We start from the raw sequence: 25407 nt of genomic DNA, 5'->3' as shown, positions 1-25407 counted from the left end.
ACAGCTTGCTTTAATGTCTGTTGTCCAACCACAAGTGAGCAAATTGATAGATAAATTATTCCATTTACCAAAATGTGTAATGACATGTTTTAAACATTATGAGCTCTGAATACATAGTGGAATATTTGACTACATAAAAATTAAAAGCAAATGATTAACTGGTAAATAATATTGGCAACAAATATGCTGAGAGCTATTTTTTTAACAAATGAAAAAATATATTTGAAAATAAAAATGTAAATATCCCACTAGAGAAATGGATACAAGACAGAAGGAAATAGGAATCTATACATGCATGTAAATGAAAAATCAACATATGCAAAGTACTTGGTTTTATTAATAGTCAAATGCGTCCGAATGAAAACAATGAGATCATTCATAAACCAGCAAACTGGCACAACAATGTTAAAACATTAAGTGCTTCAAAGAGTTTTTTGGATAATCTGCTGGTTGAAGTGCAAGCCAGTACAATTTTCCTAGAAATGCATTTAACAATATGAATTAACATTCTTAAAAAAGTTCACGTCCTTTCATGCAATAATTTTACTTCTAGGAAACTAACCAAAGTTGTGGACAAAGATTTATTGCAAAGGTATTTATTGCATTGCTATTTTTAATGGTGAAAATAAAAAGCCAACGTTTCTAATAATAGAGTTAAACAAATAATGGTTAAATAAATTAGGGTACATTGCAATGACTATTATTCATCTACTAATGTCACATTATAGAGTTTAATGTCATGGGAAAATGCTAGTATAAATGGAAAAAGAGCAGAACATGAAAGTCTACTGTAAGATCCTAATTGTGCCAAAACAAACCAAATATGCAAATGCATGAAAGGACACTTAAGAGAAACCAGTTGTTAATTATTTGATGATGAGAGTGTATGTGATTTTAATTTTCTTCTGTATAACTTTATGCATTTTAACAATAATGAGCTCGTGTTAGTTTTATAATTGTTAAACACCACATTTTGTTCATAGTAATAGAATTCTTAGAGTATTCAATAAGTTAAAGTAGTGGAAGTAATATATTCATCAAAAACTGAAATGGTAATTTTTGGGCTTTGCAATGACCATTAAATAACGGACTCTTTTTTTTTACTACCCTATATTCTCATGGCTGTAGCATAGCCATCTGTGAAAAAGCCTACAAATGGAATTTATTGCCCTGTCTTCATATAAAAATGATCACCCAGAAGAAAAAGCATTCATTCTATTTTGTCAGTTACAAAAAAAAAAAACCCATAATTAATATCAGAAGAGTTTTCGAAGTTTTGAATATAATCTAGTGGGGGATTTCTTTAGAAATCTTGCTCTTTATCGTAAAGGGAAAATAATGTTTTGAATGAGCCAGTTACCTTAATGAAAACGTTTTTTCAGAAGGTATTCTCCCCACGAGTTTAGACTTGATTGGCTTGATTTATCTACCTCATTAGGTAGAAGGGAGTTTGGCTGCACAGCATAAGATGTGGTTAAGGAATTGTAAATTTATTAAACACATAATCTGGTTTGGAGAGACAGCGTGATGTGTGAGATGAATGAAGACTTGGGATTGGATTTTAGCTGTGCCACCTCGAAGAGGTGTGAGCTTGGGCAATCGTGTTATAACTCTTGCTTATCTTGAAGGATTCTTGTGAGGAATGCATGTAATAATACATATGACTTATTGTTATACAATCTGGGGATGATGGTACTAGAAACTAGGTTCTTGTCTTACCTTAATATCGATAAGTAGGACTTGAAGTTTCCTGGTAGCAGTTATTCAGTAGTCACTGAAATTTCTAATCTTGCTGTCACAATAGTCTCTAGTTTTGCTTCGTTTTAGTAAGCTTTATGCCCAGCATGGGGCTTGAACTCATGACTCTGAGATCAAGAGTTGCATGCCCCACTGACTGCACCAGGTAGGCATCCCATCCCTAGAGGTTTTAATTTAAGCCTAAGAAATATGGATGCCATACCTTTGTTTACTGATAGTCATACTCTTTAATCTCTCTGACAGCCCACCAAAACATCTATTCTTTAAAATATATTTGTTTTTTATATATTTATGATAAACTATAAAAGTAATAAAACCATAAGCCACAGTTCTGTTTACTTATAACCACATCACATCTGTATGCACCTTAATTTAATAATAAATCAACCAACTGAAATGTAATATTTGTGAGAAAGCTGTATATGTTCTTTTATAATATATTTATGGTTTTGAAAAGTTAGAAAGGAAAACTATCCCAGGTCAAGATGTGTAGTAGAGAAGCTATGTTCTCAGGCTGAAGAACTCTTAGTGGATGGGTTTGATCCTTAGAGATCTTTAGGAGAAAGTAGAGTCTTTACTTGGAAAAAGCAGGTAGCAATACGTGTCATGGCAATAGGATTTTAAACTTCAGGCAGTAGACAGCCTGGACAGAGAAAAACTAAGAGTAGTCAGTTTAAGTTCATGAAGTGACAAAGACAATTTTGGGAAAAAAAATTAAACATTTTTTCCTTAGTAGCTAACCAGAAAAAAAAAAAATGAAGGTCAGGAACTCTCATGGACATTGGGGGAGGTTGGTGTGGAGGGAAAATGATGATGTTTTGGTTGATACTTTGAGCTTTCTAAAAGTTAAGTTTAGGCTTCTTAAAAAGAACTTAATTTTTAATCTTTTTGCCAAGAAATTATCATTTTATAATAAACTATAAATTGTATTTTTTTAGTAAAGAGTAACATTTACATAGAAAGGCTTCAAGTGGTCAAAAAATGACTTATTTTATTCGATTAAAAATATGTGAATGACTCGGTCAATTAAGCATCTGACTTTGGCTCAGGTCATGATCTCATGGTTTGTGCGTTTGAGCCCCTGTATCAGGCTCTCTGCTGTTAGCGCAAAGCCTGCTTTGATCCTCTGTCCCTCCCCTGCTTGTATTCTCCCTCCCTCCCTCCTTTCCTCTCTCTCTCTCTCTCTCTCTCTCACACACACACACACACACACACACACACACGCACGCACGCATTTTAAAAAACTGAATTGAGTTTTCCCTCGGCAAAGAACATTGTGCTAGTTCAAAAACTCATTATAAAATTAGAAAGCTTTTTGAATAATTCAGTCTAGAAGCCATTAGGTGGAGATAAGCAAGACCGGATACTGTATAGGAAGGTAAGATGAAGAGTTGAGGTGGGGACAGGCTGGCATGGGAAATCACAGCCTCAGTAGGGTGAGAACAGTATCCAGAAAGAGGGTTTGGGGGGATATGTGGCAGCTTAGGAGACTGGGTATATATAGGGAGGTTGGCTTAATAAGTAAATACATCAGAGATTATGGTTTCATACTATTTAAGAAGAGAGTTGTAAATTTGGGCAAAAAAGAGAAAAATGGGATGAACTATGTGATATTAGATTGGAACTGAAAGTATTGATGTAAACTTATTGTTTTACACACACACACACACGTTTGCTAACCTTCTAGCTCTGGCCACTGAGAGAGCTACAGAACAGTGACACCCCAATCATAACAAGCATGCCTATAAAGCAGATCTTGATTTCTACATACCATCTCAATTAAAAGGAAGCATGAGTGCTTAGAGAAATGACTGATCCCCAGACAGGGATAGGCAAAGTCCAAGAGAAGCCTGGTATGTCTTATTGTCCCAGGACATGAAGAATAATGGGAACATGATAAAGAACACAGTAGCCTCCTCGAAGGGAATCACACACTCACCCCACACATTCACACTCACCTTGTATAATTTGAGCTTCAAAATAATGTTAATAAAAGATTATAACTTACTGAATAAACTAGGATCTATGAGTCCCTACTAGCATACATAAATAGGTAGATAAATAAACTGAGAGAAGTGAATGATGATTACTAAATCTAGAAGGAATACTTGGATGAGAACATCATTCCTTGCTACCATTTCGGTAGCAATTAAGCCAAGAAACATTTATGGATATGAAAACTAACTGGGTAAAAGTTGAATGAGGAGCCAATAATAGTATAATCTCAAAGAGGTGCCTTTCACAAAATATTTATGTATTTAAGAAGACAAAAGAGCATCTTGAAGAAACCTGGCAGGTGTCATCTAAATCCAGATATCAAAGTTAACCCTACCACAGAAAGGTTGAGAAGAAATTGTGACCACTTGATAGGAAGACATAGAGGAACTGAGTATCAGTTCTGAGATATTACTGCCAAAGGTCTGTAACCTGAATCTAATCATGAGAGAATATCAGGCAAACTCAAATTGAGGCACATTTTACAATAACTGACCTGCAATTTTCAAAAATGTCAAAGACATGGATGTTGAGGAAATATTAAGGAATTATTCCACACTGACGGAGAATAACGACATAGAGAACTAAATGTTCAAGTCTCTACTGGATCCTTTCTTTATAAAGAACATAAGTGAGACAATTGGTAAAAATTGAATAATGTCTGAGATTAGATGGTAATGATATGTCAATGTTAATTTCCCTATTTTGATGGTTTATTGTAGTAATATAGAGGAATATCTTTGAAGGATATTTATACTAAATCATTAATGGGTTATAGGGCAACATTGTTGGTAAGGGACTCTGAAATGATTAAGGAAAAGAAATCGTACCATATTTGCAACTTTTTGTAATTTTGAAATCATTTTGAAATAAAAAGTTATCTTTAGTATGAAAAAAATGAATATAAGAAGTGGCCTTGCCTTCAGGAAGACTATCATATGGTAGAGAGGCCAAGACAACAACACTGAAGTCAGCAGAGATGGCAGTGGGCGGGATAGTGTCAAGGGGAGGCAATGTGGTGACATGGTTACCAGTTTAGGCTTTGTAGCCAAATGACCCGCGCTCTAGTACTAACTTTGGCATTACCAGCTAGGAGACCTTAGAAAGGTAAGTTCTGGGGTCTTTTAGGATTTTCAGCTCTATGAGAAGGGGATGATAGCACTGTAACCTCATAGGATAATTCAAGGTTTATAGAGCATGTGACAAGTGCATAATAAATAGTAGCTATTATTATTAGTGATTAAGCTTATGGTTATTTGTAGCCTGAGAACTGCATCCAAATTCTGGCTGTGCTAATTGAGCAAATTACTAATTTTTCCCCTAAGGCTCTGGTTCCTCATTAAAAATAGAAACAATGATCATATTAATAATAATAGTAAGAGGGTGGGTGTGAGTATTAAATGAGATAGTGCAAAATACTTAGCACATTATAAACACTGTATATGTGTTATTGCCACATAAAAACAAGATGAAATATTAAATTCTCTCAGAGAAATAAAAAGCATGTAGCAGTTCTAAAGAGAAGGAAAAACCATCTGAGTGGGGGTGGGGCGGGAACACTAGGTTGTGGAATTCTCTGGAACAAGGGAGAGGTTTTGACTGTAGTTAAGAGATGCTAAGTATAGAAGCAGGGCAGTAGCAGTAGGAAAGGGGAGAAGGGGTGTGGCGGCCCAAGGTGAAACAAGAGTCAGCAGTGGTTTCTCAGCATTGATAGACAAGGGGGAGCCAAGAAGGGGGAGCTAATGGAGGGGGAAAGAAAGGCAGTGATTAAGGTGCTGGGGAGTTGGCAAGCAATGAAACTGGCTGTAGAGAGGAGGAGACTGGACACACAGCAGTCAAAATGGAAGTCTGTGAGTGAGCTTTCCAAGGAAGAGTGCTCTGAAGAGAGAAGGGAGGAGGAGTCAGGCGAAGAATTTGGGAAGGCACCTTCATTCAGGGAGAACAGAGGGGAGATGGGAGGAGGGCAAGACAGAAAGGAGCTCAATGAGAGGACAGAGAGTAGCTGGGTTCGGAGAAGAAGGCAGAGGGTTGAGAAGAATAAAGACTGGGGGAAAGGTACTGCAGTGAGTGGTTTGCCTTATGACCTGCTGAGTCATAAGAAGGGAGGGTAGAAGCCAAACTCCAAGGGATTAAGTGGCAAGGAGGGCATACCTTGGGGATTCTTGAGGATACTTTATCAGCCAAGGCAGATGTGCCAGGAAGCAAATGAGGCTTCAGTTTCAGGCTCCTCACTTGCTCAGACCTTTCCCAGGACCCATGATGGAACCTCGCAATGCCTTCCCATGGTTATGTGATCTGTAAAACTCATAGATGCAAGATATTTGAGTTAGTTTGTTCAGGTTACTTTAACCAAATTCCACAGACTGGGTGGCTTAAACAACAGAAATTTCTCACAGTTTTGAAGGCTGGGAAGTCTGACATCAGGGTGCTCAATGTCTAGGGAGAGCCTTCTTCCTGGTTTGCAGATAGCAAGCAACTTCTCTATATCCTTACAAGGTGGGGGGTTAGGTAATGAAAGGAGGCAACAGAAATGGAGAGACACATAAAGATCCTCTTTCAAAAGGGCATTAATTCCATTATGAGGGTCCCACCCTCATGACCAACCTAAATACTTCCCAAAGGACCCATTTCCAAACACCATTACATTGGGGATTAGGGAGTCAATGAATGAATTTTGGAGGAACACAAGCATTCAGTGCATAGCAGTATTTAACACTTAACCACAGTCAATTACATGGTGATCTTCCCATTCAGACTCTCTTTCAAGCATGGTTTCCCTGCTGTTGAATGGCATTTGAACTTTGGCAAAGGGAACTGCTTAGGTTTAAGGGGATACTGTGTAGTTTGCATGCCTTTAGCATATAGTTAAGTGACTGCTCATAGTTCCAGGGATTCTCTCCCCATCCACTGGGATGGCTCACCCAGCATGGACGCACAGTCAGTGACACCAGGTGTGAATGCATCTTTGGAAACCTTGCATTGGAAAAAATGTGGATAGTGGACGAGAAAAGGTGTGAAATGTACGGAGCCAGAAGCTAGCATGTGCTGTGTCCTTCCAGTTTCCTTCTTATAGGAAGAAAGATCAAGTTCTTGTCAAGGCCCAGTCAAAATGCAAATTCTTTCCTATCAGGTAAGATAACCCAAGATTCATAATCTACCACGGGTGAGACACCGTTGACAAACTGGTTAATGGGTGTTGTTGGCTCAAAGAAGATTTAAGATTAGGCAGCACAAAAAAGAAACAAACAAACAAAAAAAAACCAAACAAACATGAAATGTTTGGAAAACTTTCAGTTCACATATAAAAGAAACGAGAAGACATTTTTACAATTTGAGAAAAAATCCTACCAACTTATATATTATCAACAATGAAATAGCTAAAAAATTCTAAACAATAAGTAATAAACACATTATTCTGATTAACCAAACTGGAAGACAGATTGAATCCTTGTCAAATAAAGAAGCACTGAAATAGAATGGTAAAAAAAAAAAAAAAAAAAAAAAAAAAAAGAGGAAAGTGTTAAAGAGGTAGGGCAATTAATTTAAAAAATTACATTATTTTCTAGATATCTGTAATACTTGTCCATTCTTTTTTTTTTAANGAGTTCTATTGTTAGTTTCCTGAGGATGCTCCACACTGTTTTCCAGAGGGGCTGTACCAGTTTACATTCCATTCTTTAAAAATTATAATTTACTACAATTTTTCCTTGTTTTAACTGTTTACTTCTTTAAAAATTGTAATATTTGTCCATTCTCTGGACAAATATTTGTCCATTTGTCAATTTTTTCTTGTTTTAACTGTTTACTTCTGTACCTAATTTTTTATTTATAATTTTAAATTCTTTATTTTCACGAGCCCTTCTGCCCCCAAATTGTATATTCGGTAGTCGTCAGAAAACCTGGAGCTACTCTCACATACCAGCAGTGCTTTTTTCCAGAGGTTTACTCATTCTTGCACAGGAAAAGCTAGCATGTCAGCTTTGGGCTAAGATAAGATATTAAATATTTCATTATTAGCAATTTTTAGGCTAGGGATGAGCTGCGTATTTTGTGTGCAGAAGAGAAGGTGATAGCTGTTTGAGAAAGCTGGAGATACTCCTCTCTGGAGGAAGCTCACAGAGCGGAAAGGAATGGATTCAGATAGAGTAGATAAAATAATTTTTAAAAATTATTTATTCTGAGAGAGAGAAAGAATACAGTGGGGTAGGGGCAGAGAGAGAGAGAGAGAGAGAGAGAGAGAGAGAGAGAGAGAATCCCAAGCAGGCTCTGTACCCGGAGCTCCATCCTACAAACCTTGAGATCATGACCTGAGCTGAGATCAAGAGTCAGATGCTTAACCAACTGAACCACCCAGGCTTCCCGAGAACACAGGTTTTTAAAAGCAGATGCTGACATACAGTTGTGAAAGAGAACAGAGGAGGAGTGGACTATGAGTGTGGAGGGGCAGGAGGGTGTTCTTGTCCTGTGGCCTCTGTCTCTTAGTTTGCATCGGAGGCTAGGTTATCATCTCATGTCAGGGGTGGGTTGTTTGGGGGCTTCCTAAGTCCTTAGCGTATCACTAATAACTGTCCAAACAAAACTGAAACAGCAGTGATGGATGTAAACTCTGCCTGTTGTCCCAGGGCACTGACTCCAGAGACCCTCGATGGACTTGGCAATAGCTGTGTGAGGTGAAGATGGAGTTTGGGACTAGCCCTATACTGTTGCCTATTCTAGTAAGGATGATTAGAGGATACATCTCAGGTCATAATGCAAAGTAGTGGGAAGCCTGTCAGGTGGGGAACTTGAGTTGTTGCCTAGAGGAAAGGCACAGGGATTTATTTATATGGAGCCTCACTTCACATAGGATTTAAGGCAGCTTACAAGAATGCATGCAATAAAATAGCAAGATGTGGTCTATAAATAAAAAATCAAGGCTGGAGAAAGCATAAAATATAGATGTGGCTTGTCAGTGGTCTTCAAGTAACTGAAGGGTTGTCATGTGGACCAGCATTTAGGGTTATTTGGTAAGTGGGCTCAAGAACATGGCGGAGGAGTTACAGTGAGGCAGATATCAGCATGGCCTAAGGCGGGGCTTTCTAACAAGTGGACCTGCTCCACAGAGGAGAAGAGGTCATGAGGCCCTCCTCCATCACAGGCCGCATTCAAACAGAGCGAGGTAGCCTCCTTTCTGGCCTCCATGAGAGCCAGCTGATGTAATGGGTAAAGACTGTCCCCTGACAAAGCCCTTGGGGTCTGCATTTGAAAGTTGTGTGAGAGGAACTGTTCTAAACAATGTCCTAAATATAATAAACTATTCTAAAATACACCCAATACTAAAAGCTTGTCTATAGTCCTACTGAGTAATTCTGTGACCCACAGGATTGTTGCCTTTGAAACATCACTGTAAATTGTAAACCCCAAATTTCTGAAACAGAAATGAGTGAGCTCCAAGTGGGAGGGGCAGGGTGACAGGTGCATGGGTCGCAGCTCATCATTGCCCTGCTCCCTGAGTCATCCTTGGCGATTTGAAAGGCTGGTGGTGTCCATCGGTTCAGCATTCAACAACAAAGGTCTCTTGTTCCCTAGCATATGTCAGGCCTAATACTAGGCCCTGAGGAGAAGATAGTAGGCAAAAAACATGCAGCCTCTGCTTTCATGGTCATTGTTGCTTAGTGGGAAAATGGCATTAATAAAAATTGCACATCTGTATACTCACCAATTTTGATATGTGTTATGAAAGAAGGGAAGAGTGTTATAGGAGAGTGGGTAGCGCTAAGACCTGCTGCTGCATGAAGGAAGAATATGTTTATTGATCTCAGGTATAGGAAAGTGAGAGGTGGGGGAAGGGTTCAGAGGGAGAGCATATCAGACTGAGGGGACAGTGTGTGTAAAGGATCAGGCATATGAGGGAGTGTGGGGGACGTAAGGACATGCATGGGCAGAATGGCTGAGGAGGCGTGGAGGCTGGGGGCCAGAGCAGTGTGAGCTGGGAAAGAGGGTCCAGAATGTGCTCATAAGCTGTACCGAGGTTTCTTGTCTTCATCCTGATGGCACAGGGAAACCCTTATGGGTTTACCAGGGAAGAAACATGGTTACATTGGTGTTTTGCTGCCGTGTGTGTGTGTGTGTGTGTGTGTGTGTGTGTGTGTGTGGTTGTGTGTCACTGCTTTAACTTTGGAGTTAGAACTTGTCTGTGGAGTGGGACAAGAACAGATAAAGGGACATGTTCAGTAAGCTGCATGAGTAATCAGGGTGAGAGATGGCAGTGATTTGGGCGAAGGCTGTGGTGGTGAAGGTGGAAAGTGAACATGTGATAAGCATGTTCATCATGTATTCCTAAGGTGAACATGAGATAAAAATGGGCAGGATTCGATGATGGGAGATGAAGATGATGGAGAGGAAGCAGTATCAAAGATGACTCCCAGAAACTCAACAGATGAATGTTCCATTCACTGATGGGGGTGCACCAAGATAGGGCTGGTCTGAGACACTGGCTAAAAGGAAACAGAGACCTTCTCACCTTACCTGATTTAAGGTTAACAAAGGCAACCAGGTCAACTGATTAAAATTCAGTTCAACTCAGTGCAATTCCATCCTGTCCTGTCCAATTGGATCCACCTCAAGGAATAGATACCAAATAAGGCTCTGTGAGTGATCCAGACAAGTATGAGAGGCACCCAAGGTGGCTACATGGTCATCTCTTATACTCAATGATTGTCTAAATAAGCAAAGTTTTCCCCAGAAAGTGTGTAGGGTCTGTAGACACACAGATAAAATGCCACCAACTATAGCAGTTAGGTGCTCCCACAGAGCGCTTGACTGTCTTCCTAGGAGTGTACTGACTTTATCTAGAAATGGAAATTAGACTCCATAAGGTTACCTTGAGGTTATCGGGCCAGGGCTGGTATGAACGTGGGAGAACTTCAAATTACCCTTTGATGGTCTGCACTGACCAAGCCCTGGAGACTGGAGTACTTACTCTTGTTCCTAGCCCTGGATCCTATGCATGTGTCCTCATTCCCATGGATAATAACTGCTCTCCAATGATCCTGTCTGTACTTTATGATGGCTAAATGGAAAGTGTCTGAGAGCTGGCAGTTTTCTTACAAAGGTAGTGTATAAATCCAGTCTTGGTGTATAGGGATGACGTCTCTAGTCACATGGTTGCCCACGGTGACAAGTGGAAAGTAGGAGCCCCAGCCTCCTCTCCACCCCCAGCCATGCTGGGCATTCTTATGCACCTTCATCATGACCCCCATGTACCCCATCGCCTAGAGTTCCACAGGCACCCCTCTCCCGACATCACTCAGAAGCTCTGTGTAGATATCATTGTCTAAGTGCACACACTTCTGGGAGAAGTCATATGCTTTATCTAGTTCTGCATCTTCATAATAGCATCGAACTGTTACATGCCCTATCCCACGTTCAAAATGTGCTCCTCTACATGTTTCATGTAATGCCCGTACAGTCTTGTGGGGTAGCTGTTGTGACAGTCCTCTCCAGGGAGGCTCAGCTACTTCCCCAAGGTCACGGCCAGGCTGGGACTCTGTATTTCATGCTCTCTACACTCCACCAGTTGTTCCCTCTTGCTTAAAGTGAACAGATCTGTGTTGGGAAGGGGAGCTCGAAGATGTGAGCAGAGAGGATTTTCCCATTATCCCTTGAAGTCACACAACAGAAGCAGCTGTCGATTTCTTTCCCCGTAATGGTAGTCCAGCTGTCAGCACAATGGCTAAGAGGACAGGACGAAAAGGGAGAGAGGCCTCTGTTTGAATACAGACCTCCAACATTGTTGTATGTGACTCGAGGCGAGTTATTACAAAACTGGGATGGTGTTAGCACCTCCATCATAAGGCCTATACATGTAAAATGTGTAGTTAAGTCGGGCACTTCATTTATCGTGTTCTGGGGGGAAATATTTGCTTGTAAATGTTTAGATGACAGTATGTCTTATAGTCAGAATAAATGAACATTTAAGTCTATATTTTTAATTTTATATTCTCTCTTTATGTTCGTTTTTTACTCTTTTGACTTAAAAGTTTGACTTCCTATTTTCTAAAAGTCTTTGCTTCTTGTGTTTTAAGAAATTTATTTGTGGCCATCAGCAAATGTCTGCATTTGAAAAGTTGCTTGGGGAAACTGGAATTTCTGTGGCTAAATTATGTAACTAAATTCCAAAGCCTACCATAACTGGCAGAAGCAGTAATCAATCTGTTATGAATGAAAAACAGAATAAATTAACAATGAAATCTAACTGAATACATTTTTTAAAAAAGGAACAAATGATTTTATTCTTCTTTAAAAATTTTTTTATGTCTTTATTTTATTTTGAGAGACAGAGACAGAGAGCAAGTGGGGGAAGGGCTGAGAGAGAGGGAGATAGAATCTGAAACAGGCTCCAGGTTCTGAGCTGTCAGCACAGAGCCCAATGCAGGGTTTGAACCCACGGACTGTGAGATCATGACCTGAGCTGAAGTCGGACGCTTAACCGACTGAGCCACCCAGGTGCCCCACAAATGATTTTATTATTATTATTACACAAGTAGGTATGCCATCGTTTCTGAAACATAATAAATACTTAAAAGTACTATTTTGGGGGTAGTGTTGCTATGGTTCTATTCTAGGACCTAACTTTCTTTTTGTTTAACTTTTTAAATATTTATTTTTGAGAAAGAGCCTATGAGTGGGGGAGAGGCCAAGAGAGAGGGAGACACAGAATCCAAAGCAGGCTCCAGGCTCTGAGCTGTCAGCACAGAGCCCAATGCGGGGCTCCACACTCACAGACTGCGAGATCATGACCTAAGCTAAAGTCAGACATTGAACCCACTGAGCCACCTTGGGGCCCCTCTGGGTCCCAACTTTCTTGTTGATCTCTCTTTGAGCAGGGGAGGCAAATAACTGAACTGTTGCTTGCTCTCTGTTGATTGGAAATGGCTGACTAGAATATCGTGCTGAGAAGGAATCTGAGGTTTACTCTGGGATAATCTGAAATCAATTAGTATTCCTATCTGTGTGCTGTATAATCGTGCCCTTTTCTTGAGAAGAGTCTGCGGGACCTGTCACCCTCTGTGCCTCATTATCTGCCCCAGGCATTTGCTCAGATGCTCAGACTAAGTGCAGTTTCCAGCTCACAGGGGCACTGCCTGTTTGTGTGAGAGCAAAAAAATTTAATGAACAGGAGCTATGTATGGATGGGTTCTTACGAGAGGGGTTTGCAGGCTGGGGATTCAAAAATAACTGTGTGGCAGCAACTCTGGGTGAGCCAACACATGCTGTATATTTTCATCCAAATAAAAGACATTCATTCTGACGACCCTGGAACAGCTGTAACTTGAGATTCCCACAAATGCTTGGAAAACTGTCAGTTCTTCCTGAGTGGCAGTAGATATGGGAGCAAGAATGCCAGTAAGAATGTGAAACTGATTCTGAGCAACAGGGCCTGGGATTAGGCTTCCAAGAAGGCAGCATTCTTTAGTACCGGTCTAGCATTCAAGTGTTCAGGGGACAGTATTTTTATGAAGCTTACTGATGAAACATTTGCTGATTTCCGTCCTAGAAGAGTTACAGAAATACTTGTAAAATAGAGAAATAATTGTTATGAATAGTCTCTTAGAGTAGGGTTTATCGAAGATTCCACTCTGTGATCCGCCGAGAATTCTAACAGTGTGCTATGTTTTCCTTTTGCATCTACCAAATTTATCAATGTCTCAGGTCATTATTTGCCTGATCACAACAACATGCGTTCATGAATATGTATCAGCTGAAATCCTGCAATTTTATGTGTTAATTTGCTCATGTCTTTAGGTGTTTATAGCAATTAAATAAGACCTTGATAAATTTAGAGGAAATAAAAAAGCTTTGATATTATGAGTGCTTATGTGGTTGAATTGCAGGCTCTGAGATAAATTATGTTTTGTGCAACTATTCATTTATTGGTTTATTAGGTATTTTCCCGTTTAGTTGTATTTCTTCTTAGGAAATAAGTAGTCTCTTCTTGACTGCATTGTTTGGCCCTCTTCTGATGTTCATTTTATCTTGCGAATACAGCTAACTCTTATCTTGGCTGATGTGAATGTAGCTCTGCTCTCCTGTTGGGGATATATCAGGGGTCCTGGAAATTTATTTGTAGTGAGTCAGAGAAGCTGCACAGGGTCAGGGTTCTGTCACAGTCCCTTCAGGTAGGAAGGGACCCAGGAAACGAAGGGATCCTGAGACAGCAGAGAAGAGACTGGCAATCAAGAGTTCTGAGTGTCTGAGAAAGGAAAGCTAGGGGTGGGACAGCCCAGCCAGCAGAGCACAGTGGTGGTGTTCCTGGAGGCAGGGTGTGGGAGAGCAGAGACTTTGAGTGGGCCCTAGGGAAGAGGCACCAACCGGAGAACAGGAATGTGCCAATGCAGAAACAGAAACGAGGCCCAAAGGAGTGCAAAAGGCAGTAACTTGGGCACAGGACACAACTCTAGGAAGGAATGGGGTGGAGTCACCAGATGTAACAAATAAAAATACAAGATGTCCTGTTACACTAGAATTTCAGATAAACAAAAAATAATTTCAGCATAAGTATGTCCCATGCAATATCCAGATATTGGGGCATACTTATGCTGAAATTATTTTTTTATTTGTTGCTTATCTGAAATTCAAATTTAACAGGGAATCTTGTATTTTATTTGGCCCCACTAAATGTNAGGGGAGGGTCAGAGAGAGAGGGAGATACAGACTCTGAAATAGGCTCCAGGCTCTGAGCTGGCAGTCAGCACAGAGCCCAACGCGGAGCTCGAACCCACGAACCGCGAGATCATGACCTAAGCGAAAGTCGGACGCTTAACCGACTAAGCCACCCAGGCGCCCTCTAGTCAGCACTTTAAACCTTACTAATGTGGGAATGATGGAGGAACTGGCTGGGGGGAAGCATGAGGGGAATCAGAAGCAGAAGTAGGGTTAGTTTCTGTGTTTGTGTGTGTGTGTGTGTGTGTGTGTGTGTGTGTGTGTGTTAGAGAGAGAGGGAAAGAGAAGGACTAGGAGATTAGTTCTAAATAATTTTTTGTTGGTTTTAAGACCCACTTATTTTCATAAAGTCTCCTTTTTTTTCTTTTTTTTTTTTTTTGGCTTCATTTTGCTTTGCAAGCACCAGTTGCACTTGGCCCATGTCAGAGACAGGATATTTGTTGGTTTGTAACATGAAACTGACAAAGCTGTGTGTACCCAAAGCAATGCCATCTCTTTGAGAATGAAAATTTCAGTACTCCGAAACAGTTGTCTAGATAACATTGGACACATGAATATTTGGAAACATCTGGATGATTGCTATCTTCTGTATAAAAAGCCACATGAATGACTATATTTTTCCATTTTTATCCAGATATTTTGGAATAATGTAGACAGCCAAACAGGCTCATCTGCAAGAGAGAACATATAATCATTATGAAGTTGAAAATTTTCAAAACTACTTCTTGATTTTTGTTTTAGTTTATTTGATTTGCCACCACTCCTTCTAATAATTTTCTTGATCTTTGATTCCCACCGTACCTCTTCCCAGTGCCTAGCACTGTGTCTGAAATACAGTTGAATAGGCTTATGAATAGATAGGTGAATAAAGACATCGTTCTTAAGTATCTTAACCTCCAATACAGGGAGTATGCTAAACAATGAAAATACTATTTATTTGGAAGGGAAAAGAACAAATATTTATTGAGTGTGCACTATGAGGCAGGAAGAGGGCCAGACAGCACATATTATGAGTATATACACATGTATATGTGCATATGTATGTGCTATTATGGTCCCCTTGTGCATAATCACTAGTAGCTCCATGATACAATTGAGTAAACTCATAGAGGTTGAATAAATTGTGAAGACCCTCTTCTAGAAGTCAGGCTGAGATATGACCCCTGGGCTGTCTGAACTGGTATGATATTTCTGTTGCTTCCATACCTTTCTGGACTAATCTGCAATAACAGTTCATGTTTTGGGAGGTCTCCTACACTCTGAGAATTTGATGAAAGCCAGAAACATGAACATAGAAATATTCCCAGTTCTACAAGCAAGGTGGGTTTATCAAGGATCTCTGGTTAAGAGTGTCATGATTAAAGATTCAGATTTCTTCCTAAAGAGTCAGGACTAAAGATCAGAATCAGCCTGAAACTGGTGTGACCACCCCAGCCCACTTTTCTGAGGGCCCTTTTCAGGAGGCTTCCCTCATGGAAGAGAAAGAGTTGGGTGTCTTCACCCAAGATCTGCTCAATCCTCAGAAAGCCATTTTCTTCTTTCATTCGTAGTAGGTCTGCATGTTTCTACCAGTAAATATATACTGGCTTATTATTTGAAAATACAGATTTTCTAAGTTTTCCTCATTCAGTGATTAGAAAATTAATAAACAATAGTCACCCAAATTAAGTTGTGTCAGGCACTGGGAGCAAAGCTGTGATATAATCCCTTAGTTGCCATGAAGTGAAAGCTGCTTAAACTTCAGGCCCCCTCGCGAGAATGGCCCTTTTCAGGCCCTAGGGAAGGCTTTGGAAAAGGATTCACATGATCAAGCATATGTTTTTTTTTTGTAAAATCTGCTAAGTAGGGTATTTTGGTATTCCTCTTAAAGAGCCAGACCCCTTGCCCACTATAGGAGCTCGGAGGCCATAAAACCTACATCTCCCCTGTTGCTGTCCCCATGGGTTAAAATTCAGTGAGAAAAGATTAATATTGAGTAGGTGATTGCAAGAGAGCTAGATGTTGAGGCTGGGGAGTGCCTGGGTAGCTAATGAAAGGGGACTTAGTCTTTCATGGGGACATCAATAAAGGTTTCTCTGATGACCTGACACTTAAGCTGGACTCTGAAGGATGAGTGTTTTATTTTTGTTCTGTCTTCTTATGTCAAGGAAGGTGCTCCAAAAACAGGTACAAAGGTTTTGGGTGACAAGGCCCGGAGTTGAAACAGGTTGGTTTCAACCTGGTTGGTGAGCTCCGAGGGTAAGAGGAGGCTCAAGAGGAGAGCCAACAGTTTGCTTGGGACCTAGTGGGGTCTGTTGAGAGCACTTTGAACTTGATTGTAAGGACAGTGAAAAACCACTGAAGGGGAGTTACATGATCAGATTTTCATGTTAAAAAACCACTCTTTTTTAACATTCAAAGGGGTGCTATATGGATGTGTGGAATCACTATGTTGTATACCTCGAACTCATACTATATGTTAACTAACCATAATTTAAATAAAAACTTAAAAAGAAAACAAAAAAGACACTCTGGCTATAAGGTGGAGAATAGATTTTGTTTTGTTTTATTTTGTTTTTAATCTCTAGAAACATTACCTTGAATGTAACTATAACCAGTTAAACAAATGCAATATTCTTTTTTTTTTTTTTTTAATGTTTATTTTTGAGAGAGAAAACATGCAAGCGGGGGAGGGGCAGAGAGAAGGGGACAGAGGATCCAAACCAGGCTCTGGACTGACAGCAGCAGCCTGATCCGAGATGACGACCTGAACCAAAGTCAGATGTTCAGCTTACTGAGCCACCCAGGTGCCCCCAAGTGCAATATTCTTTGGTGTGGTGAGGAGAAAATGATTTTGTTGAAGACAAGGTACCTTTGGATGTGAGAGGACAGAAGTGTCCGGCCAGGCAGCCTCTGGCAAACTGAAATCGGAAGGGCAGGCCAACTCAGTGAACAAACTGGGATGTGTGTGGTGGGCTGGAAGAGGGGTGGTGTGAGAGCTTTTCCAGCACCATTCACTCTTTTTCTGTCACAGTTGACATCAAGTTGGAAGTAGTGAGTACTGGGGGAGACCTAGGAGGACCCAATATTGCAGATCAATAGCCTGCGATGAAGACAAAGATAATGTCAATGTCAGTGTCTAAAACCATGCCATCCTTTTTAAGAAGCCTTCGGAGCAAAACTGAACTTGTGTGTGGAAAGACCAGTAAAAACTGGTCAATTCAGCAGATTGCAAACAATGACTATCTAAATCCAAGCATGCTCTTCTTACCTCTACCCAAGAGCAGCATTCCTTGCCTAGCTGGGCATTCCTTACCTCCATTCCTTGCCTAGTTAGGCTGTTTTGCTCCAATTTTGCTGTTCTACTATTCCCCAGAAGTGGATCATGCAAGGAACCTTGGTATTGACCTGGCCTAGCAGTGATTCTGTGAGATTCTGTTGCATGGGATGTGACCGAAAGATGCCTTACAGATTAGACCTACACAAAGGTCTAAGGACATTATGTGGTATTGACCTTGGTATTGACCTTGGTATTGACCTGGCCTAGCAGTGATTCTGTGAGATTCTGTTGCATGGGATGTGACCAAAAGATGCCTTAAAGATTAGACCCACACAAAGGTCTAAGGACATTATGTGGGCACCTATGGTCTAGCCTTTCTCAATTAATTATACAAAATTAGTTCAGCAAAACTCAGCCACTGAGGTCCACCTCAATGACCCTGACTAACCAAGAAGTATAGTAATAATTCTTACTAGGGAGTATTTATTAAGTGTATTATAGAATTATAATGAATTATGGAATACATTTTGGATGAAAAAGAAGTGTTCATGCCTATAGGGCAGAGATCAATTATCCATAAATCAACGGATAGACATTTCATTTGTGGTCATGCTGGATAAATAAGTAGTTAAGACATCTTAAGAATTACAATAACATTTTTTACCTGCCTACTTAAATGAAGCTCAAGAAACTAATGCAGACTTCATATTGCCTATGATATGATGAAAAATCTCAGCATCTAGAGCTAAAATAAATTTAAGTTCGGGAAAGTCAGGAGAAAGACTTTTAATGTTCCCACTATCCATCACCTGGAAAGGTTTCTTAGTTTTTCTACTTGGGGAGGCATTTTAGATCTGTGTTCCTGTAAACTTGAGCGAGGGACTGAGGAAGACAAAGGAAGGGAGAGGAGATGGTGTTGCTGTCCAAGGGGACCAGAGCGAAGGTTGGGGAACCAGAGGCACTGGGGGAGGGGGGTGTGGGAAAGGCAGAGCTAACCAGCTGCTGCTGTCAGCCCTGACCTATTTCTTTGAGCCCTGGGAGCTGTCTCTGTCCCTGCTCTCAGCAACAGTGACACTGCCTTGGGGCGGCTCTGCAGCCAACCCACACTGAATGATAGCTGTCCCTGCCATTTTCTTAAATGTCACCAGAGAAAGACATTTCCTCTTCCCTGGAGTACACACACTCTACTTGTGGGTAAGTGGACACTGGCTTCCATTTTCACACCTTCCAAAAATTGGTCACAGATGAGTCACGATTTTGTCAACTTATCCAGGATGATAAGCCATAGATTGAGGTTTATAGAAATGATTTTTTTAAATGTGATGTCCTTTCTATGTGGCAGTAAAATGACTTTCCTGTCATCACGAGAAACATGTGCTTTGAATTATTTTTACAGACACAAAGGCAGATCTGTAAACGGCATCTGTACCTGATAACTCTGCTTTCATAGAGTCTATTCAGAGTCCTATCTATTCTTTAAAACGTTGGGGAATGGGAAAAGGAAAGGAAAAGAACAAATACATATTGATTGCCTGTGAGTGTTTGACGTAATTAGTCAATATAAATTATAATTCATAAACTCCATTGTCCAAAAAATATTACCTTCTACACATTCTAAAACACCTTCCTTACTATGTTGAGCCCTCGCCTGATGCCAGGAACTAATTCTTAGTTAATTCAGGGTTTCTGCTCACATTTTCTTTGCAGTGATACCTAAGTTCTTTAGGGATGATTGCTGCTATATTGCCGGCATAGATCTATTGCAGAATGGGGAAGGGTGTGTGATATGGTCCTCAGCACTACATATGTCCTACCAGAATTAAAAAGAAAGATGAAATGGGAAATGTTGTTGACCCTTCCACCCAGCTAGATGCTCTCTTGTCCCTTACTCCTAAAGGTTGCTTCTTGTTTCTTCTGCTCATTTGGCTCCTCCTCAGCTATTCAAGGGATGTGGGAACCACTTTGAGGCTTTTGGAGACCAACACTACCTACCTTATTTCATCTTGCTCTTTTTTTTTTTTTAATGTTTTTTTAAAATTTATTTCTAGGAGAGAGAGAGAGAGACAGCGTGAGCACGGGAGGGTCAGAGAGAGAGGGAGTCACAGACTCTGAAACAGGCTCCAGGCTCTGAGCTGGCAGTCAGCACAGAGCCTGACGCGGGGCTCGAACCCACGAATCGTGAGATCATAACCTAAGCGAAAGTCGGACGCTTAACCGACTAAGCCACCCAGGCGCCCCTATTTCATCTTGCTCTTAACCCTGGGTGTTTGCAATATTATTTTCCATTTGCAAAGGAGGAAAAATGAGATGCGAAACTAAGACCTTGCCCAAAGGCTCATATCTAACTAGCAGTAGAGCCCAACTTGCTTTCCAAACCCACATGGCGTTCTTTGCCATAATGACTACCCACCAAGCTTTATCCCCCCATTTCTTTTTAAAAATTTTTTTTAAATGTTTATTTATTTCTGAGAGTGAGAGAAGACAGAACATGAGCAGGGGAGGGGCAGAGAGAGAGGGAGACACAGAACTGGAAGCAGTCTCTAGGCTCTGAGCTGTCAGCACAGAGCCCGATGCGGGAGTTGAACTCGGGAACTCTGAGATCATGACCTGAGCCGAAGTTGGACGCTCAAGTGACTGAGCCACCCAGGTGCCCTATCCCCCCATTTCTAAGAAGTCTCTTCTGATCACCCAAGAATAATGTCTGCCTTGCAAAAAATTTTTACAACTTCACTGTCCAAACCTTTGGGCTGATATTTAACCACCACAAGCTGTGTTATATGCTAGTTATCTGCACATACATCTACATAGCCTGAATTAGGCCTCCTGTGTTTTACTCCCTCCTAGTCACTAGCACCACACTATGTACATGACAAATTTTTGAAACATGATTGATGATAAAAAAATGAGGTTAGTAAATAAATCCGTAAATGGAGGACTGTTTACTCCCTGTAACTATTTGTTCTAGCTGTGTGGTTAAACAGTGATTACAGCCTAGTTGGCCACAGAAAGCTTGTGGATACCTGCTCTTGCCCTGACCTTTCAACTCCACATCCTTATTCCATGTAGCCCCTTGGAAATCCTATAGATCCAGGATGATGTGGCTTTCTCTCAGGCCTCCCCTTTGCTCTACCTATAGAATCTTCTGGTTCTTCCCACCTCCCAAACTTGGTGTCACAGATTCCTGACTCCACGTCCAGGCTCTAGATATAGGCCTTTGCCTCCTTTTATGTTAAATCATTTGTATTCTTACTTTGCTCACTGACCATGGGAGGCCTTGCTGCCCTGTTGCAAGATTGATTCTCAGCTCGGCATGCCCCCTTGATTCTTTTGGGGAGACTCGGGGAACAGGCAGTGCCTAGGCCTCTTGGTATTTGCACTGGATGAAACAGCACTCACCATTCTGCCAGTGCCCCATTTTCCCACCAGGGTGAAAAGATTATCCTATGAGGGACACCTGAAAATTACCCTAGTAACTGGTTCAAGCACAGAAATGTCCAATTTAATTTTAATTATTTTAATTTTTTATGAATAGATTAAAATCTTATAAGGAAAAGAGGGAATATGATATGTTTTCTAATATAGTCTTTGTCTGCCCCCAAGTATAGGCCCCACAAAGTTGTCAGTCAGGTCTAATGGTTGTGACGGATGGAAATTCCATCCAAATTAATTTCAGGGAAAGAAAAGAACGAATTGTCTTATGTAAGTGAAAAGGCTAAGGTTTCAGGCACAGTAGGACCTGGGTAATATATGTCTCTTTTTTAAATCTATTCAGTCTGTTTTTCCTTTGTTTTGGTTCCCAGCAACTTCTGGTTTAGGTGGGCATTTTGGTGTGTAACCTCAGATGAGGTCCTTTTTCTCTCAGCATCCAATTAGAGAGGGAAAAAAATGGTCTGGCTCCATTTGGGATGTGCCCATTGTTAGACTCTGATCAACTTGCATCATGTGTCTTCCCCTATGGCTGGTGACACTGGTGACGGAGGAATCCATGATTGTGAGCCCCTCTAAAGCTGCATAAAATAAGGAAAGGCAGATTCCAAAAAGGAAAGAATGGTGAGAAAATAAAACAGCAACAACAACAACAACAACAACAACAACAACAGCAACAGATATTCACCATATTTGGCAAGTGGGAGTTTGTGAATTAGGTCCTTCAAGATGCCTTCTCTGTCCTGATGAAGTGAATCCATGTCCTAGGAAGGGCTGAAGGGAACTTACATCTGTAGATCTCATATTAGGTTCAGGTACTGTAATGGGTAATTCTTAAAATTGTCTGCCCCAGTTCAGCCCTTTTAAGAGTTGGGCATTGCCCAACAGAGGGAGCTAAGGAGAACCCTCTGCACCCTGGCTTTCACAGCTCCCATTTCACCCCCTAGTAGCTGGAACTATTCTTAATCTCTTTCTTCTGATCCACCCTTAGTCTTTAGTTCACCACTGATCAATTCAGTTTGTTGTGCCAATTGGCCATTTCCCAAAAGCTCCCAACTTGCTCTTTCCTTCTGCCTGACAGTTCCAAACACAGACTCACCCACTCCTATTGACTTACTCTGTGGACAATTCACAATGACCATTCAAGCTGGCCCTACCATGGTATAATGGTTAGTTCTACACTAGTGGCATTCTCTGAGGTACATAGAGTTATCCCAACTTTTCTTCTGAAGATACACAGGTTCCAAGGAGTAAAGGAAACTTTCCACAGATATACCTCTAGACATAATTAACTCAAAATGGAGTTAAACCCAAAGTCTGATTATAAATTTACCAGGCACTATCTTAATTTAATATGCATGAAGTCTCTGTAAGTTCTTGCAAATTTGGCAAGTCAGGTAGAATTTTTGGTCCACTCAATAAAGATATTGTAGCTCGTGATATTCCCAGAGGATGTTCTTGCCTGAATTTTGAATTAAGAAAAACAAGATTTAAGAATACAGAAAAACAGAATTACTATGAATATTGTATTGTTTTTACGACAGGTACTTATCAGAATTGTGCACTATACAACTTGAACAACATTGCCTAGTGACCCTGCAAAGAAAGGAATAATTATTAAAATAAATTATTATTTAAATTATATGGTTTGCTTAAAGAAAGTTAAGCTTAAGGCCTACGTGTATTACTTATATATGTACACATATTGAAATTCAAAGTAACAGCAATATACCAATGATTTTCTTGAGCCTTGCAATTTCTCATATCTGATACATATGCCTATAGAGTATCAGATTGTTGATTCTCTGCAGAAGCACAGCTTTTCAATTCTAAGGATAAAAATTATATAAGCATCAGAATCTAAGAGCTTCTTTTATTTCAAACAGCTCTTAACATTTTGACAAGTTAAGCACAAATGAATCATAAATGTACAGATTAAATTTCTCTTGGAATACAAATGGGTTTAATTTGGAGGAGGAAAAAGTGGTTGGTCAAATTCATCCCTGTTTTGCTGAGTCACGAACTTTCAAAAATAGCCTAGTGTTTGAAAAATCTAAATATGTTAATAAGACCACAAATGTGAATATTTCCATGTTCTGGTGTTGTGTTTCCATTTTAGAGTCAAATGATTTAACAAGCGTGTTTAGAAAGAAATTCTCTTCCTTCCCCTAATTAATGGTTTTTCTTATCTGGCATTCTATACAGTTTTCCTTGAATTTCTCTACTTCATCATTTCTAGTTAAATAGAAACATAGGCTGACTATGCCTGAAAAAGACCATGTCTGCCTCTGTGTGCGCTCTAAGGTTTACACGAGGAAGATCCTTCTCTGTTTGTTTCATCCATTGCATAACAGGAACACTTATTATTTGGGTCACTGACTGAAAATCATCAACAAGACACACTTTGAATAGGTGAGAAAAATAAATTGTTGCTTACCAGCTACACATCTCAGATTCTTTAATAACATGATCTGACTTTGACTGGATATATTGAGAAAGCGATAGAAAGGATGAAAAAAAGTAGGGTAAATAATCTTAACAGTAAGTTGCCCACCTAAGTAAAAGGAAGTAGCCCCTTCAGAGATGGCACAGAATCCTAGAAGTAGAAACCACCCCGTGTTTAATGCGGCCTCTCCCTGGGTGGAATGGGCAGACGTTCATCTTTCTGGGATGTGATAAGAACTAAATGTGACATGTGAGCAAAGTAAGGAGGGGCTGAAGAAAATGGGAAAATAATGGATGAGGGTTTGAGATGATCACATAGTTGGGTGCTTAGGCTAGGAAGAGCCATGTGCTTGAGAAGGGCAGAGGAGGGAGGTGCCCATGAATAAAAAGATAATCAAACAAGAAGCCTTTTTCTTGGTAGCTACACTCTCTTTGCATTGACTGAACACAATCACTTGTAGGTATTGCAGAGCCCTTCCAATAAGAACTATGGTACTAAAAGCCATGAGGGATGACTCTATCTCAGTAGAGCGGTAAGCTTCAAGAAATATTGAGATTAAAGTGCCTATCTGACTTGGGACAAAATCCATACTCAGTGACATCACCTTATTGCTAACCTTTGATTTTCAATATTACATTGGAGACCAGCTATGTATTTTCAGTATCTGGGTTGAATTCTCTGTATATTTTTCAAGCAGCCTTCTGTACCTAAACTTGTCATATTGGTTGTGTCAATTTGAGGGAGAAATGGGTCAAAAGCAAATGAGGTAGAATGTAATTCAAACAAAGGTTGTGAGTAATCATCAATTTTCCAGAGTACTATAAGGGAATGCAAAGGTATTTATGATTTGTTTCTGGATTCTGGGTCCAGAAAGAGGGAATTCCATTAACTTTGCACTTTAAAAAAATAAAAAACAGGCTAGGGTGTAGGGAGGGGAGAATATCACTCCTTTTTTTTGTCCTCCTTGTACATTGGAGCTAAGAAATGGCCAGGCTGTGTTGATGGTGGCGATTTCAGAGTTATCTTGAATTTCAAGGAAAAACCCATTTCTGTGTTTCAGGTGGCTTGCAAGTCCTTCAGGCATCAACCTGCCTCCCTGATTCGAAGCCCTATTTACCAGAAATCCCTTTATAAACTCAATATGCTCTCAGTTGGCCTTGTTGCTTGTATTCTTAGAATGTGCAAGTAGAGTCTTCAGCAGCAAGCATCATTAGCTTCTAAAGGGCTAAGCATTGCTATCTGATATAAAGGAATCATTGTAAAAAGCACATTCTATTATAGTGATTGTACAGGCAAACAGAAGAAACTATGAGTCCTTTCCCTGAGATTTTTTGAACACATTGCTTTGAGTTCACCTGAGGGAAAGTGTCTACCATGCCCATGTAGCCATGTGGCCTCATGAAGTGCTTTTCTATTTGGATATTTGAATAAAACCCAAGAAATAGTTTGGTGTAATAAGCAGAACATGGCCAGATATGGGGCTTGATAGACCTGGGTTTAAATCCCAGCTTTGTCACTCACTAACTGAGACACTAAGCAAGTGACTTTTAAACTCCCTGGGTCTTAATTTCTTCATCTGTAAATTGGAAACAATAGCCATCTTTGAAGGCCAGTGTCAAAAAAGTCTATGTAAGTAAGTCACCTGGCATCTCATGTGCATTCAATGAGGTTGGTTTCCTTTCCTTCTTTCTCTCCTCCAAGTGTCCTCCTTGCAGAAAATACTTTGTTGACCACTGCTGGTCAAAAGACTCAAAAACTTCATGAACACAAAAGAACTTCACCAAACAACCCTTTACTAAGCTGCCCCATTAAAGCATCT

At 40.2% G+C, this 25407-nt stretch overlaps 1 long non-coding RNA gene across 2 annotated transcripts in view; it reads left to right on the top strand.

The window, feature by feature from the left end:
* LOC144221843 (uncharacterized) overlaps positions 1 to 25407 on the top strand; it is a 238470-nt gene that overhangs the window by 47969 nt on the left and 165094 nt on the right. The gene's annotated exons all lie outside the window — the stretch shown is intronic.

This window comes from Crocuta crocuta, unplaced genomic scaffold, assembly GCF_008692635.1.
Source record: "Crocuta crocuta isolate KB4526 unplaced genomic scaffold, BGI_CrCroc_1.0 scaffold151, whole genome shotgun sequence".
Classification (NCBI taxonomy): Eukaryota; Metazoa; Chordata; class Mammalia; order Carnivora; family Hyaenidae; genus Crocuta; species Crocuta crocuta.
The sequence above is the reverse complement of the archived record's forward strand: the minus strand, read 5'-3'. Positions and strand labels throughout refer to the sequence as shown.